Source organism: Anopheles merus, chromosome 2R (assembly GCF_017562075.2).
Source record: "Anopheles merus strain MAF chromosome 2R, AmerM5.1, whole genome shotgun sequence".
Lineage (NCBI taxonomy): Eukaryota > Metazoa > Arthropoda > Insecta > Diptera > Culicidae > Anopheles > Anopheles merus.
In genome coordinates this window covers 61,948,039-61,962,434 of record NC_054082.1, presented here as the reverse complement: position 1 = coordinate 61,962,434, position 14,396 = coordinate 61,948,039, and the positions used below count along the sequence as shown (strand labels likewise).

The 14,396-nt window shown below is 40.2% G+C and overlaps 1 protein-coding gene and 1 long non-coding RNA gene across 2 annotated transcripts in view; both read right to left on the bottom strand.

Moving 5' to 3' along the window:
- The window catches only part of LOC121603610 (muscarinic acetylcholine receptor gar-2), a 274,048-nt gene extending 273,047 nt beyond the window's left edge, over nt 1-1,001 (bottom strand). Inside the window, exon 1 of the mRNA XM_041932600.1 lies at nt 933-1,001. The gene's annotated coding sequence lies outside the window, so the exon portion shown is untranslated. The remainder of the gene's footprint in view (nt 1-932) is intronic.
- Nucleotides 1,002-11,251: 10,250 nt separating this feature from the next.
- Nucleotides 11,252-12,151, bottom strand: LOC121603612. Its single transcript, XR_006006686.1, has 2 exons — nt 11,456-12,151; nt 11,252-11,380 (listed from the first exon to the last, which is right to left on the bottom strand). It is a non-coding gene; the product is annotated as an uncharacterized LOC121603612 (long non-coding RNA).
- Nucleotides 12,152-14,396: the final 2,245 nt, after the last annotated feature.

Here is a 14,396-nt window from a genome sequence, read left to right as displayed (position 1 = left end):
GTTTACCGTATTGTTAATATCCATTTTTTACGAACTTTTGCAATAAATTTTATGTTAAACATCAATTTTAATCTATTCCTAATGTATCAATTTTATATATTTGATCACATTACTTTTAAATTGGTATTATTTAAATTAAAGGAGAAGTTTCAGGGGCGGGATACCTATACGGGGCGGTACCGTGGTGCAATCGTCAAGTCGTAAAACTTAATAACATGCCCGTCATGAGTTCAAGTCTTATATGGCCTTAGCAATAACTTACTATTAGGTTGCTTGATACTAAATATCTATTGAAAGCCTGTATAGGCCGTAATGACCGTGTTAATCGTTACGTCAATCAGAAGAAGAAGCAAAGAAGTTTCAGTTTACGTTTAGTTTATGAATGATTTTTTTCAATTGACGCTTCACATGCCAACGTGATTTTGAATGACTAGTTTTACATCAGATTTCTTCTATTTAGAATGAATGGTTAAGTAATTTAATTAATGCATTATACTTATACAATCGTATTTTTGTTACAATTATTATTATCATTTCGTTAATAATAAAGACCACGCTCTTAGAAAAAATTATTACGGTTTTTCTTTTGTTAATGTATAGTATTGTGAAAGCTGTCTTAACTGTTTCATGAGAATGATAATAATATGAAAATTTAATGTAATTTTGATTGTTAAAATCATGTTAATATCCATAATATTTTTACGAATTATCTATCGGATCAAGTACAATAAAATGTAATAAAAGAGTTAATTCATTCTTCAATTAGTCATTTCAAAAATTAATTAATATAAAAGACATTACTTCTGACAATAAACCATGCATGCTTTAAATATATATCAAATGTATTAAATCTGGGATAATACAAACGATTGAGATTTCACAAACAACGCATTAAAGTTTAATAAAGCAATATTCTGAATGTATGTATTTACCTGTTGACTTTAAATTTTATTTTAAACTCACAATACTCATAACTTAAATCACTTTTGCCAACTGCACTGTTTGAATTTCATAGTATCATTGATAATGGTCAGAAATTGCAATAACTACTGTACCTAATGAAACAAAATGTTGTATACGACAGCAACAGTTTAGTCCGAATGGACTCGGATATTACTCGTGCTAGCATTGGTCATGCGCATTGAAGTTCTCTATTAGATAGGGATATTTTATGACAAATCAGAATATCCTTTAGATTCCATGATATTTGATACAAATGTGTTGAATAAGTTGAATTTATGAATTACGACATCCAGCAATACACAACAAGCAAAACACGCCATATAAATGATACATATGTTAAGATGGTACTTTAATATTAGTCTGTATCATACTAACATATAAATAAAAATGCTTGACTAGTTACGAAGCTACTACACTGTAAGCGATAATCGCGTTTCAGAACAAGAAATGTGAAGAACAATCAAGAACATACGAAAAAAATAACGTCTGTGCTGAGTAAATATTAGACCGCATTCGTATTTTATATACACCAATTCGCAATTTGGTGAGATGTGGTGCGATTATTAACAAAGAGAAGTAATTCGATAAGTTCACAAATAAAATAATAATGATAAAAAATATGGGAATATGATAATAAAGACAATATGATCGATACGCAAATTGTTGGAACCAGCTGAAATCGGTTTCCGATGGTTGATTTTAAAAACATTGAATAACTCTTCATGACTCGGGGTCGGACTATAGCCGCACTCCGAAAAGATCGATGGAATTCGTTCCCGATCCATTTCCTTTTTTATCAAATGGCTAGATGGAGAGGATCTTTTGTAGTCCTGACTTTTTAATGTTTGAGAATTTTAAAGTATTTGAAATAATATTTTGTTAATTTTGCTTCATTTTTCCTCCTAAATCTTTAATATTATTTAAATAAAAAAGTTCGATTGATGATTATTTACCATTTTTGGGTCGCCCAGAATAAACTAACAGTCATGTTAAGTTCTATTAGAATACTATTTGAATCAAAAAGATTTCAATTACACATCAAACTACGGAAATTGCAGCATATGTGGTATGGTTCAATAAGATACTTTTCTTTGTTGAGGAATGTTCTTATTTTTAGTTTGATTTATCAACGATGGTGATAAAGTATTTGGTGTTTAAAGATAAAAAATAGAATTTAAACCTTATTTTGATTATGAAGATAAATCAAATTTGAGTCTGCATAATTTATGTTTTCGTCACGTTTTGCTTTCAACGAATAATTGGTTATTTCTGGCTAGAAGTTTCTCATATTGCTTTGTAACGAGGATTCGGTTGTTAAATAAGAACGGTTAATGTAGGGTAGCTATGCCAAACTCATTTCATCTGAGGGCTGCAAGTACACATGTTAAATGATCCGCAGGCCGCAAAGTTGAGAATAAAAAATATGCCCCAATATTAATATTAAATACTGCTTAAGTTCAGTATTGTCAAACAAATTGACTTTTTTCATTCCCAGCTTCAAAACTGGAAAATTTTGTTATTTACAAACTTGGGTTTTTAGTCTTCTACATGATCTTTTTTATATTTTTTCATGAAAGTTATCGGGCAGTATACCTAAATAACTAAAAGCTTACAATGTACATGTTTAAAGTAAGGCCGTAGAGCAAACTCGAATATGCTGACGCAATTGACTAACGGATTGATTGAAATCTGCTGATAACCATAACCTATTATAAATATCAATCATTTTAAGCAGTGGATCATTTTCACCAAAACAAATTGGTTGAGTGGATTCTTTATAGCTACTTCTAAGACCTCTAGAGGGAGTAGAAAAGCAAATAAAATTTAAAATGTCGGGTGGATCGAAATCTCCTATGCTGTAAAGTATCTAAGAAAAATAATAAATATCGAACATTATACAGGGTCCGGTCTGGTGGTACAGTCGTCAACTCGTACGACGTAACAACATGCCCGTCATGGGTTCAAGTCCCGAATAGACCGTGCCCCCATACGTAGGACTGACTATCCTGCTATGGTAACGATAAGCCACTGAAAGCCAAGCTCACTTCATTAGTGGGTACTGGCAGGCCTTGACCGACAGCGGTTGTTGTGCGAAAGAAAAAAAATACAGGGTTTTTCAAGCCAGCTCAACATCGTGACACTATTTTTCGAACACGTTAAACGATTGTCAAACTCGTACATACAATTCGAATCCGTAAACTCTTTTCAATTTGGTAACACTAGGTTTTGGACCCGTAAAATCCCAACTCGAATCTGGAAAATGTATGTTGGCTGTCTTGTCATCCATTATACATTTTCCAGATTCGAGTTGGGATTTTACGCGTTCAAAACCTAATATTACCAAATCGAAAAGAGTTTATGGATTCGAATTGTATGTACGATGTTCCCACTGCGCAAATTCGAGCAGTTTCCTGCGTAGGAAATGTACCAGAATCTGCGCTAGCCAGTGCAGATTTTGGCCCGTTCCCCGTGCGGGACTTCAGCGATTCCTGCGCAGGCCTGCGCAGGTTTAGCGCCATCTGTTGGTGAAACGGACGAACTATTTTGGCGGCGGAGCAAAAAAAACGGTCAAAAACTTCAAAACTATTGGCGCCCATTTTTTCGTCCGCTACTTCTCCCTCCCTCACCCTGCCTTGCCTTACTTGAGCTTCTGCCCGTGCCTTCCTTCGCCTTCTGCCGCCGGTTGTGTATTGTTATTGGTGGGTGTTAACATTTATTAATTTGTGTGTGACCTTAAGACGATGCGGGAGATGCTGGATTGGGATTCAAAGTGTTATCGGTGTATTGATGGTTTATTTTATTTCGTGCCGCTGCTGATGAGAGCATTCGATGCCCCTGTCAATTAGTGATGGGTAATCCGGAGCGGAGTCATGGATCAACTCCGACTCCGGTGCGCAAAATATGACTCCGACTCCGGATCGCTCCGGATCACACCGGATCACTCCGGACTGATCCGGACTCGGAGTCGATGAGACCGAGGGTTTTTCCGTACGCACCCCCCCCCCCCCCCCCCCCCGCTAAACAGTCCGGAGTAACTCCGAGTCCAACTCCGAGGGGTGCCGGAGTCGGATCAATCCAACTCCGGAAAAAAATTGTATTTACCCATCACTACTGTCAATCGAAGGTGAAGAAGTCTATTTAAAACAAGCATAGGAGAACGTCTAACACTAATCTAATATTTTTTTTTATTTGAACATGTTTGGTGCTTCAACGACCTTCTAAGCATCATGTAGCAATGTATGGTGCCAATAAAATATTTGTTTTTATATGTGCCGAAATCTACCTTGAGTTTTCGGGTCTCGACACACACACGCATACACACAGCGCGGGGTGTCCGTTGTGACCGTTCACTCTATCATGCCGCGATCCCCCTCCCCGCCCGGCGCTTTGAATGGGGTAGCGCTACAAGATAGCTGGACCAGCCTTTCTTCCGATAAGGTAGCCGTAATCGAGCATGCGAGAGGGGGCGTGGGTCTGGTGGGGGGGAGGGAGTGCGTGCTTGCGTTCGCGCTTTCGTGGGTGCGTGCTTGCGTGCGCGCTTTCGTGGGTGCGTGCTCGCGTGCGCGCGTACGTGCATGTGTGCGTGCGTGTGTGTGTGTGTGTGTGTGTGTGTGTGTGTGTGTGTATGTGTATGTGTGTGTGTGTGTATGCGTGCGTGCAAACGTGTGGAAACCCGAAAACTGTTTGATTCTGATACGTACATTTTCATCCACTGCGGCTACAAAGTCCATACATTTTCGATCTCGGTACCTGAGAGACAACACAACCATTGGATTGGCACCACCATATTTGCGACCTGCTCTGCTGTTGGGTTTTTTAAAAAGACACACGATCGAAGCAAACGTGCATGTGACACACACACACACACACACACACACACACACACACACACACACACACACACACACACACACACACACACACACACACACACACACACACACACACACACACACACACACACACACACACACACACACTTCTTTCCAATTCAGCTAGCGGACGCAAGTGGAAACAATCATTATTATTATTAGTATTATTATTATTATTATTATTATTATTATTATTATTATTATTATTATTATTATTATTTATTATTATTATTATTATTATTATTATTATTATTATTGCATACGCTGCAGGCAGGAGGAAGGATGCACCTCCACAACAAAAAAACACCGTCATGAACCAGCGGCGGATCTAACGGTAGACGGACTAGGCGGTCGTCGATTATCGCTAGTCTGTAGTATGCTGTATGTCTACAAGTGGACAGAGTATTAGCGACAAGGGCCGCCGGAAAGATGGTCGTTGGGGCCCCGTCGCTGGAGAACCTTCTGCACTCCCCCGCCGGCAATAATTTTAGGACATGTGACCGATGATCGTAGGGGTTCCATCGCCAATCCCCCCCCCTCCACCCGCGGGTAATTTAAGTATAATGTTAAATCTCATAACAGCTGTATGCCAGTACCCCCTCCTCCCGGTCATCAGTTACCATTTACAGGGGCCTCAACTCGTCTTTCCGCCTAGGGCGCCCCCGATTCCCCCTACTCCGCCACTGTCATGAACACCTTCCTTCGATCGATCATAACATTCCGGAAGAGCATACATTCGGCAATAGTTTTGACCACACACGCACACTCACACCCTTGCGCAGACGGCTCAGCATATCTGTGTAATCTACACCATACGAAAGCAAAAAGGCTTAGTGTAACAAAGTTATGCTTAATGCTTAACACGTTCAGTTCGATGGCAGGCCCCAGGGACTGCCAGTAAACTTTCCAATATGCCGGTTTCACAATCAGCTTGCGTTCTAGATATCGGCGGAATGAAAAGTTGATGAAAATCAGCGCCGGGCTGAATGTGTTAATGCGAATTAGGGTTCTGCGCGTTGCACAGCAAACCCTCTATCGTGCGCTAGCGATTCCGTAGTCATTTTTACATTGCAGCAATTGAACTTATTGCGCTGTTTTGTTTGATTTGTGAAAATGCAACTTCATCGCCGCAGTGTTTGTTAACGGCTTGTTTAAGCGCCACAGCAACTCATGAGCATTGAACACACGCGAGAAAGAGATAGCGCTATGGAGGGAAAAAGCACGGACGACGGCTGACAGCGATTGGCCGTCTGACGCACCAACTCATCTAAACCTTCGGCAGCGCGCTCAGGTGAGGGGTATGAGGCAGAGCAAGGGACGGGTAGCTCGACGAGCTGCTTGACAAATTTGCCGTTTGAGAGAAAAAGAAGGCATGATAAAATTCTCCGAACGCCATGATTTATTACGTCGCTTTGCGCAGCGGGCACAATTGACAATTGTTTAACGTGTTCGAAAAATAATGTTACGATGTTGAGCTGGCTTGAGAAACTCTGTAAGAAGGACGTTCTATGTCAATTTTATCCATGTATGTAATCTGACATGGGCGGACTAAAGAACAGAATAATGTTTTTAAACTGAAAGGATCTTTAAAATCGGCTGAGACACGTAAGATAAATCCTAATAGTTTAAGAGCTTTAGAGACGGTAATTTGATAATGGCTAGATACATTAAACTTGCTGTCTAAAATATCTTCTAAATCTCGAACTTGAGACAAACGTGGAACGCTGTTTTAATTGATTTTGTAGTTTTGTATCACAGTCGTCAGAATATTTAACAAGTGGGAAAATTTTTAAATCGTCAGAATATAATAACAGTTTAACATGAGGAATAGCAAACACGACATTGTTATATTATAAATAGTAAATGTCCTAATATACTTCCTTGAGGAACACCGGATAAAATATGGAATGTGGAAGATAAGCTAGTTCTTATCTTAACGTTATTGCAACGAAAAGTTAAATAACTTCTTAACCATTCGACAACATTTCGGTGCACACCATACTTTGATTATTTAGATAGCAATAGAAAGTGTCCTTGTCAAAAGCCGCGCATTAGTCAGTATAAATGACGTCATCCTGTAAGCCCCTTGGTGTGGTAAAAGTGAAGTAAGCATATTAGATTAGTCTCAATCGATCTTTTCGTCATAAAGTCATGTTGTACATTGGAAATTAACGGTGGAATGGTTTTTGTTTTGTTTTATATTAGACATATTTTAATATACTTCCAAAGTAACATACAATTTCTACTATCCTTGTTATCAAAATGGGATATCTTTCATTAGCCTCATTTATAAAGCGTTTATTTTGCTAGAAAATATCTGACGAACACACTTTTTCACTCAGATAATGGAAATCTAGCAGCTTTCTTCGGATCTTTTTAAAGCAAACCAAGCTATCCGTAACTGGATACTTCACATGGAACATTTTTGCTTGCAATATTTCCACATGCCGAGAGAAAAATCGTTCTAAATCGTGTTTAAGCATTAGTTTTCGGTTACACTCAAGGTTCAAGTGGTCTAACGGTAGTAATATCGTGCATTTCATATTACTGAAACTTGTACTGTGTTTTGATTAATTTGGATCAATCACGATATTTGTATCCGACAAAGATTCGTGTTGTGCGAACGTGATCTAATGGTAGGCAGACTAGGCTGTTGCCTGGGACCCCGTTGATTTAGCGGCGATAGTCATTTTTTGTTCGTTTATTTTTACAGTCTTTGAGCCAATTGGCCTCATACGCCTCTTTTAATAATTGAATTAATTTTATACTTGAAATCTAACATTCTTCTTTGAAAGCCATTTGTGGCTTGCAAATAACCTTATACCGGGTAGTCTCGGTTTACTTAAAGCAATTATCTGTTGATTTTATTTTAAAAGTGTCTGTTACAAATGTGGTTTTTGTTAGAATTAGTAATGGATCAAAAAGAGTAATTCATCAATCTGAGCCATTCTTTTACTTGAGTGAGTGAGTCAATTTCCATCATACGGAAAAAATCAAATCTTTTGGTTGTTTGATTTTTTCCGTATGACAGTTGTTCATGCCACACAAGTTTCCTAAAAAACATCATTTTTTAGAACAGTATCGTTCCACAATAAAAATTCCTTACTACGAATAAAACATTTTTTTGCTCACTTGAATAAAGTTCATTATTAGCTGTGTCATTCTATCCTGCAAATATTATATGCCGAAAAGATTGAATCCTACAAATATTTAATCCCGCTAAAATTCAATTCTGCTAGGAATTGTAGTGGCATAGAAAGATTCAATTCCATAAAGAGTTGTAAAGGAGTAACAAGATTCGTAAAGAGTAGCAAAGGAGTAACAAGATTCAACTTCTGAAGAGAGTCAATTCTGATTGAGATTAACACTCTGGGCGCTGTGTGCATCCTTTTCGATCCACTGCTTTTTTCACACTCTTTCTCTGTGATTGCCCTACTAGCAAACCCAACCCAACAGGCAAAGAGTGCGAAATTTACAGGCGAGGAGCATGTAGAAACAGGGGGAAGAGGTTCGTTCGAAATCGTATTGTACGCCATAGTCGAGAGGCAGTGCTTTTTTCCGAATTGAAAGAGCGCGAGAGTAACAAAAAAATCGTCATACTTTGCACTTCAAGCAGCCGTCTTATTGCCTGTATCCCGTTGTTTGTGTTGAATACTGTAAAAAAGCATTGAAATAAAGCAGCGTAATTTACATATTCATGTTGAATTATGAAAGATTATCGCAACTTTATTTCAATACACGCAACACTTCAACACTTGAAATACGACCGAGGCCGTAATAATGTGAATTGAAATATATAACACTTCAAAACTTCACTTCAAATTACACCGAGCGCCCGGCACTTAGGCTAAAACGCGCGCGGCCTCACATTGCCAACGCTTGAACTGTGCTGACGATTTTGTGTGGTAGCAAGAAAGGGAGCGCACGAAGAACACTCGCTGCACTAGTGCGAGCGAGACACCGACACCAGCAAGACGCTGCGAGAAAACCAAACTGAGCGTGCTGGCTAAAAGTGAACGCACACATCCTTCTTCTTCTTTGGCTCAACAACCGATGCCGGTCAAGGCCTGCCAACACACTTGTGGGGTTGGCTTTCAGTGACTTATTGATTTCCCCCCATAGCAGGATAGTCAGTCCTACGTATGGCGGCACGGTCTATTTGGGGCTTGAAACCATGATGGGCATGTTGTTAAGTCGTACGAGTTGACGACTGTCCACACGCACACATCCACACTTGTGTAATTGTGTGAGTGCAGAAATTGTGTAGAAAGCAAAACATGCTCTCGCCTCCGAGCAATTCAGCGTATTTCCAACCGTCACCCCCTGCTTCTACATGCCCCTCGCCTGAAAGACGCATACTGTTACATTCTCTTTGCTAGTAGGGTCGTGTATTTTAAAGGCAAGCAAGAGAGCGCATCCTCTCCGAGGTAGCGCTCCTTACCCTACTAGCAATGAGAATGAAAAAGTGTGCGACTTTCAGGCGAGGAAGAAGCATGGGGAGACGGTTGGAAAAACACGGAATTACGCGGAGGCGCGAGCGTGTTTTGGTTTCTACATAGTTTTTGCACTCACAAAATTACACATGTTTGAATGTGTGCGTTCACTTTCAGCCTGCGCGCTCAGTTTGGTTTTCTCGCAGCGGCATGCGGGTATCGGTGTCTCGCTCGCACTAGTGCAGCGAGTGCTCCTCTGTGCGCTCCCTTTCTTGCTACCATACGAAATCGTCAGTTTAGCTCAAGCATTCGCCGTAAAAGGCCGCGCGCGAGTTAGCCTAAGTCCCGGGCGATCGAAGTTTCGCTAAATTTTGAAGTGTTGTGCACATTGAAATGAAGCTGCGCTTTTCTTTCACCATTTATCTTAAATGTGTGATTTGCGCTGCTTCATTTCAATGTTTTTTTTGCTGTATTGAACATCAACAACGGGATCCACGCAGTTAGACAGCTATTTGAAATACGACGATTTTTTAATATAATGAATGTGTGTGGTTTGAAGCAAGACTGTGTGAAGCTCTGTATTTAAATGTGCTTTTATTTGCATTAAAAATGATAAAATATAAACCGAGTTTGATGTGTTCAAGTTTTTGTTTTGATTCGGGTGCACCAAGTCAGTGTGAAGGAAAGCGCACAGCGTGCTACGAAAGAAACGAGTGGGAGGGGGTGTCAGTCCAACGCAGCGCAATTCGCTGGAATCAAGTAGGAGGGGGTACCAGTTCAGCTCTGCGCAAGCCGAAAGAAACGGGAAGGAAGGGGTATGATGAAACAGCGCGAGCGAGCGTTCTTTACAGCGAGAGCGCCTCGTGTATTTTAAGGCAAGCAAGAGATCGCATTCTCTCCGTGGTAGCGCTCCATCCGCCATTTTTAATTTCGAGCCCAAAACAACGGACTTAGGATCCGATCTTCGGCCGGGCCCCCACCGCGTGTTTCTACCTACCCCTCGCCTGAAAATTTCGTTCTCTTTGTCTGTCGGGTAGCCATTTTTAATTTCAGCCCAAAACAACGGACTTCGTATCCAATCTTGGGCCGGATTCCCCCAGTGTGTTTCTACCTACCCCTCGCCTGAAAATTTCGTTCTCTTTCGGCCGAAGCACGGACTCCGTTCGACGATATCCGATTCTGCGCTCACCCTGCCGACAATGACACTCAAATTCGCTCATTTTCTCATGCCCTCTCTGTCACATTCGTAGCTCGATCTCCCTCTTCTGGGACTTCCCCGGTACCAAAATCCATGCGACTTTTCGCTAACGGATTGATTAAATGGCGCCCGGATTAGACGATCCGATAGAGCCACTTTTCAGGCTTAACGGATTGAGCGAGATACACCGTCGCGGCGACACGATACATGTTGCATACATGTGTATTACATTTCAAGAGCCCCCCCTCGCTTTTTTCGGATAGCAATGAGTTCAAACACACTTACGAATCCGTTGTTAATTTTTTTTTTATTTTCCACTTTCTTTTTATGAACCCGCGGGAGAGTGCGAAACGACAAAGAAAAGAAAACACACACACACCTCCTCCTCCCCATGGTGTTTTTCGCAATGTGATCCCGTAGGAGAACGCGAACGCAAAAACACACACCCAAAGTCACGCACGCACGCAGGCAAGCACATAAACACACACCCCACTCCTCCCCCCTCGTGTTTTCGCAAGGTGATTCCGTAGGATATCGCGAAACAGCAAAAAACACACACACAACCACGCGCGCACACATACACACACAGACACATATACCTACCCCCCCCTCCTCTCCTAGTGTTTTTCGCAAGGTGATCCCGTAGGATCTCGTTATGCGAAGCGGCAAAACACACACAGCCACGCACGCAGGCATGCACACACATACACACACACAGACGCGCGCGCGCACGCACGCACGAACGCACGAGAGAGCGTAAATGAAGAGGTTCCATACGTTGCCGGCCTCCCCCTCCCGTGTTCTCGTTCACAGAGAAGGCTGATGTGTGCACGTTTGTGCGTGTACCTTTGCCGTCCCTCCTCTCCTTCCTCATCCGTTGACCGTTCGTTGTAAGGTGGAGGATGATTTCAGCGCTGTTCAAGAAATGAAAGTTAAGAATAATATTACTCACTCTTTTTTCGCATGTTTTGTGTGTTATCATAACTTACCTTATTGCAAACAAAATCCGGAATGAAGCTCCTCGTTTAGAATTTTCCGCATTCGATCACATCCTCGGCGATGCTCGACGCCATCAGTGGATGAAAGCAGGAAAAGAAACAAAGAAAAGCATCAGTCACCATCAGCATCATCTTACTCTCACACTTTTACATCGGTTGATGATTCTTACCTTTACAATACCACCAAAACAAACAGCGATGGAACCAAATCCGGAACACCAAAATCACACACGATTTCTGGAGCAAACCGACACATCCTCCCCCTCCAATTGTTTGCCACAGACTGACGTGTGTGTGAGCAGCAATGTTCTTGAAGCGGTGAGCAACGGTAAAGGACACACAAGAAGAAGCGAGACGGCTATACGAGTAGTGAATTACGCCGCTGCACACACAGCGCGCGTCATAATTTTATGCGCGAAAATCTTAAAATTTAAGTTATTCATGACAAATTGTATCGACATTTTCATACTCTGACGAACTTTTACGAAAGATATGTAAAAACTTAATTTAGTGCAATTAAATTCAGTGCAATATCATTAGCAGAACATAACATTTTGATATTTGTTTGTAAATTCAGATCCTAAGAGCTTCTACTTTTTTGAACAATAAGTGTAGAAACACAAATTTTGTCTGAGTCCAGAACAGCAACAGGGAAGATGTCGTACGCTGAGTGTGGAGATGTGTGTGTATGTGATGAACGTTGCCGCGACAAGCGTGCTGTAGGATACAACGCGTGTAGGAGGGGGTAAAATCGCTTGGCTCATTGAAAATACAGGCAATGTTGGCGCGAAGAAAACGCAACACTGCGGATTGTATGGAAAATGTTGCGCCTTCAATCCGATTGCCATGCGATTGTCCTGGGGGTTAGCGTCAAGGTTATTAGACTCTATACAGGTTATGACAAAACCCGGTTTTGACACATCTTGAATAAAAAAATGAATTGAAATTTTGTCAGACAATTTGGAAAGTTTGTTTACCTACAAATTGCAATCTTTTGGAACATACAGCTAACGCAATTGATGAGTGCTTAAATATTACCGTTTTTCTGCGCTTCAATTTTCGTTTTTTTTTCGCTTTTTTAGTTTACGTCGAGTTAAGTTTATTTAAGGAATTAGGTTTATCTAAGCTAAGTAATTCATTAAATAGCTATATTAAATATGCTTCCATAAATTTCTAGATGAGAAAGATACCAAACAAAAATGGATAGCTTTTTGCCAAAGGGAAATATCGTGGATACCTTCCTCAAGTAATGTGGTGTGATCGAAACATTTCTTTCCATCTGAATACCAATTGAGCAGCTCGCACAATACCAAGCGTGGGGCTAATTGGCTAAACCCTGAAGGTGAGACGTTATTAAACCAAACGATGTTGTTTCTTTATACCGACATAAACTCTATATTATCTGTCCCATCTATTCTGTTACCGCAAGACACTGGTTTGAATTTGTCGCAGTTTAATGAACATCAGCAGAATAATAACAATGATGAATCTTCCCGGCCGGAACTGCAAGGTGGTATGTTAATTAATTGGTGATGCTTATTTGATCTATTCTAAAATTTATGAATATGATTTCAGCCACTTCATCTAATCTCTTGCCGGACGAAAATGATTTAAGATTGATTGGAAAAAATAACGTTTGCAAGAAATATAAGGGATTAGAACAAAAAATATTTAATTTAGAAGCAAAACTCAATGAATTAGAAGAGCGCAACAAGCAAATGGTCATTATAAATAACAAATTAAGTGATACACTGAAGGAAGTAAACAAAAAAAGAAAAGGAACATCTGAAAACAGCTAGAAGAACTTGATAAAGTTACAACAAAAATTTAAGAAGAATGGCCACGCGCCAATTTTGTGCAGAACATGAAAGATTCGCTTAAGGGTTCACTATCATCAAATCAATTTAAGGTATTAAGTAGACTGTTCGATAGATAAAAGAAGAATTTTCCTTAGCATTTACTCTTCGGTATTTTAGCCAAAGAGCATACCGTTACATAGGCGATGATATGAAGATACCAGTACCGGTACCAAGAACTTTACAACGATATTCTTCCAAGATTGATCTAAAACAAGGCATTCTGGAATATATATTGAAATTCATTGGATCATATTCACAAACATTAAAGCCTATGGATGGAGAATGTGTTTTATCGTTCGACGAGATGAAGGTGTCTCGGGTATTAGAATACGATCCATCGGCAGATGAAATAGTGGGCCCATTTAATTATCTGCAAGTGGTCGTGATGCGAGGATTGTTCAAACAATGGAAACAGCCGATATGTATCGGCTTTGATACCAAAATGACTAAGGATATCATTATCGAAATAATTTCACGATTTAGCGAAAAAGATATAAATGTAGTCGCTATCTCAATTAATTAATGATAATTGCCAAACAAAAATTGGATGCTGGAAGGAGGTAGGCGCGCGGGATGACGTAGAAAAGCTTTATTTTCCACATCCAAAAACTAAAAAGAATGTGTATGTGATCCCGGATACACCTCATTTGCTGAAGTTTTTGAGGAATTGGCTTCTAGATCATGGTTTTGAGTACAACGGCCAACTTATCGAAACCACTAATCTGTTGCGTATGGTAGCCGAAAGAATGGAGTCAGAAATGACTCCTTTATTTAAACTCACAATATTCCATATAGACATGACTCCCCAAGAAGGAGAAAATGTTCGAAGAGCAGCAGAGTTATTGTCTTGTACAACCGCTGTAGCTCTCCCTACATATTTTCCGGAACTAATATCAACCATGACTATAGTGTCGATTATCTGATTCAAACGGAAATGTGTCAAACAAACTCGCACTGCACGAACTGAAATGAAATCGGTATTATTCAAGCTTGTTAGAGACTTCTTTCGTTGACTCGAGACATTGCTACCAAATTGATCTGAAATGGATTTATTTCTCAAAACAAACTGTAAC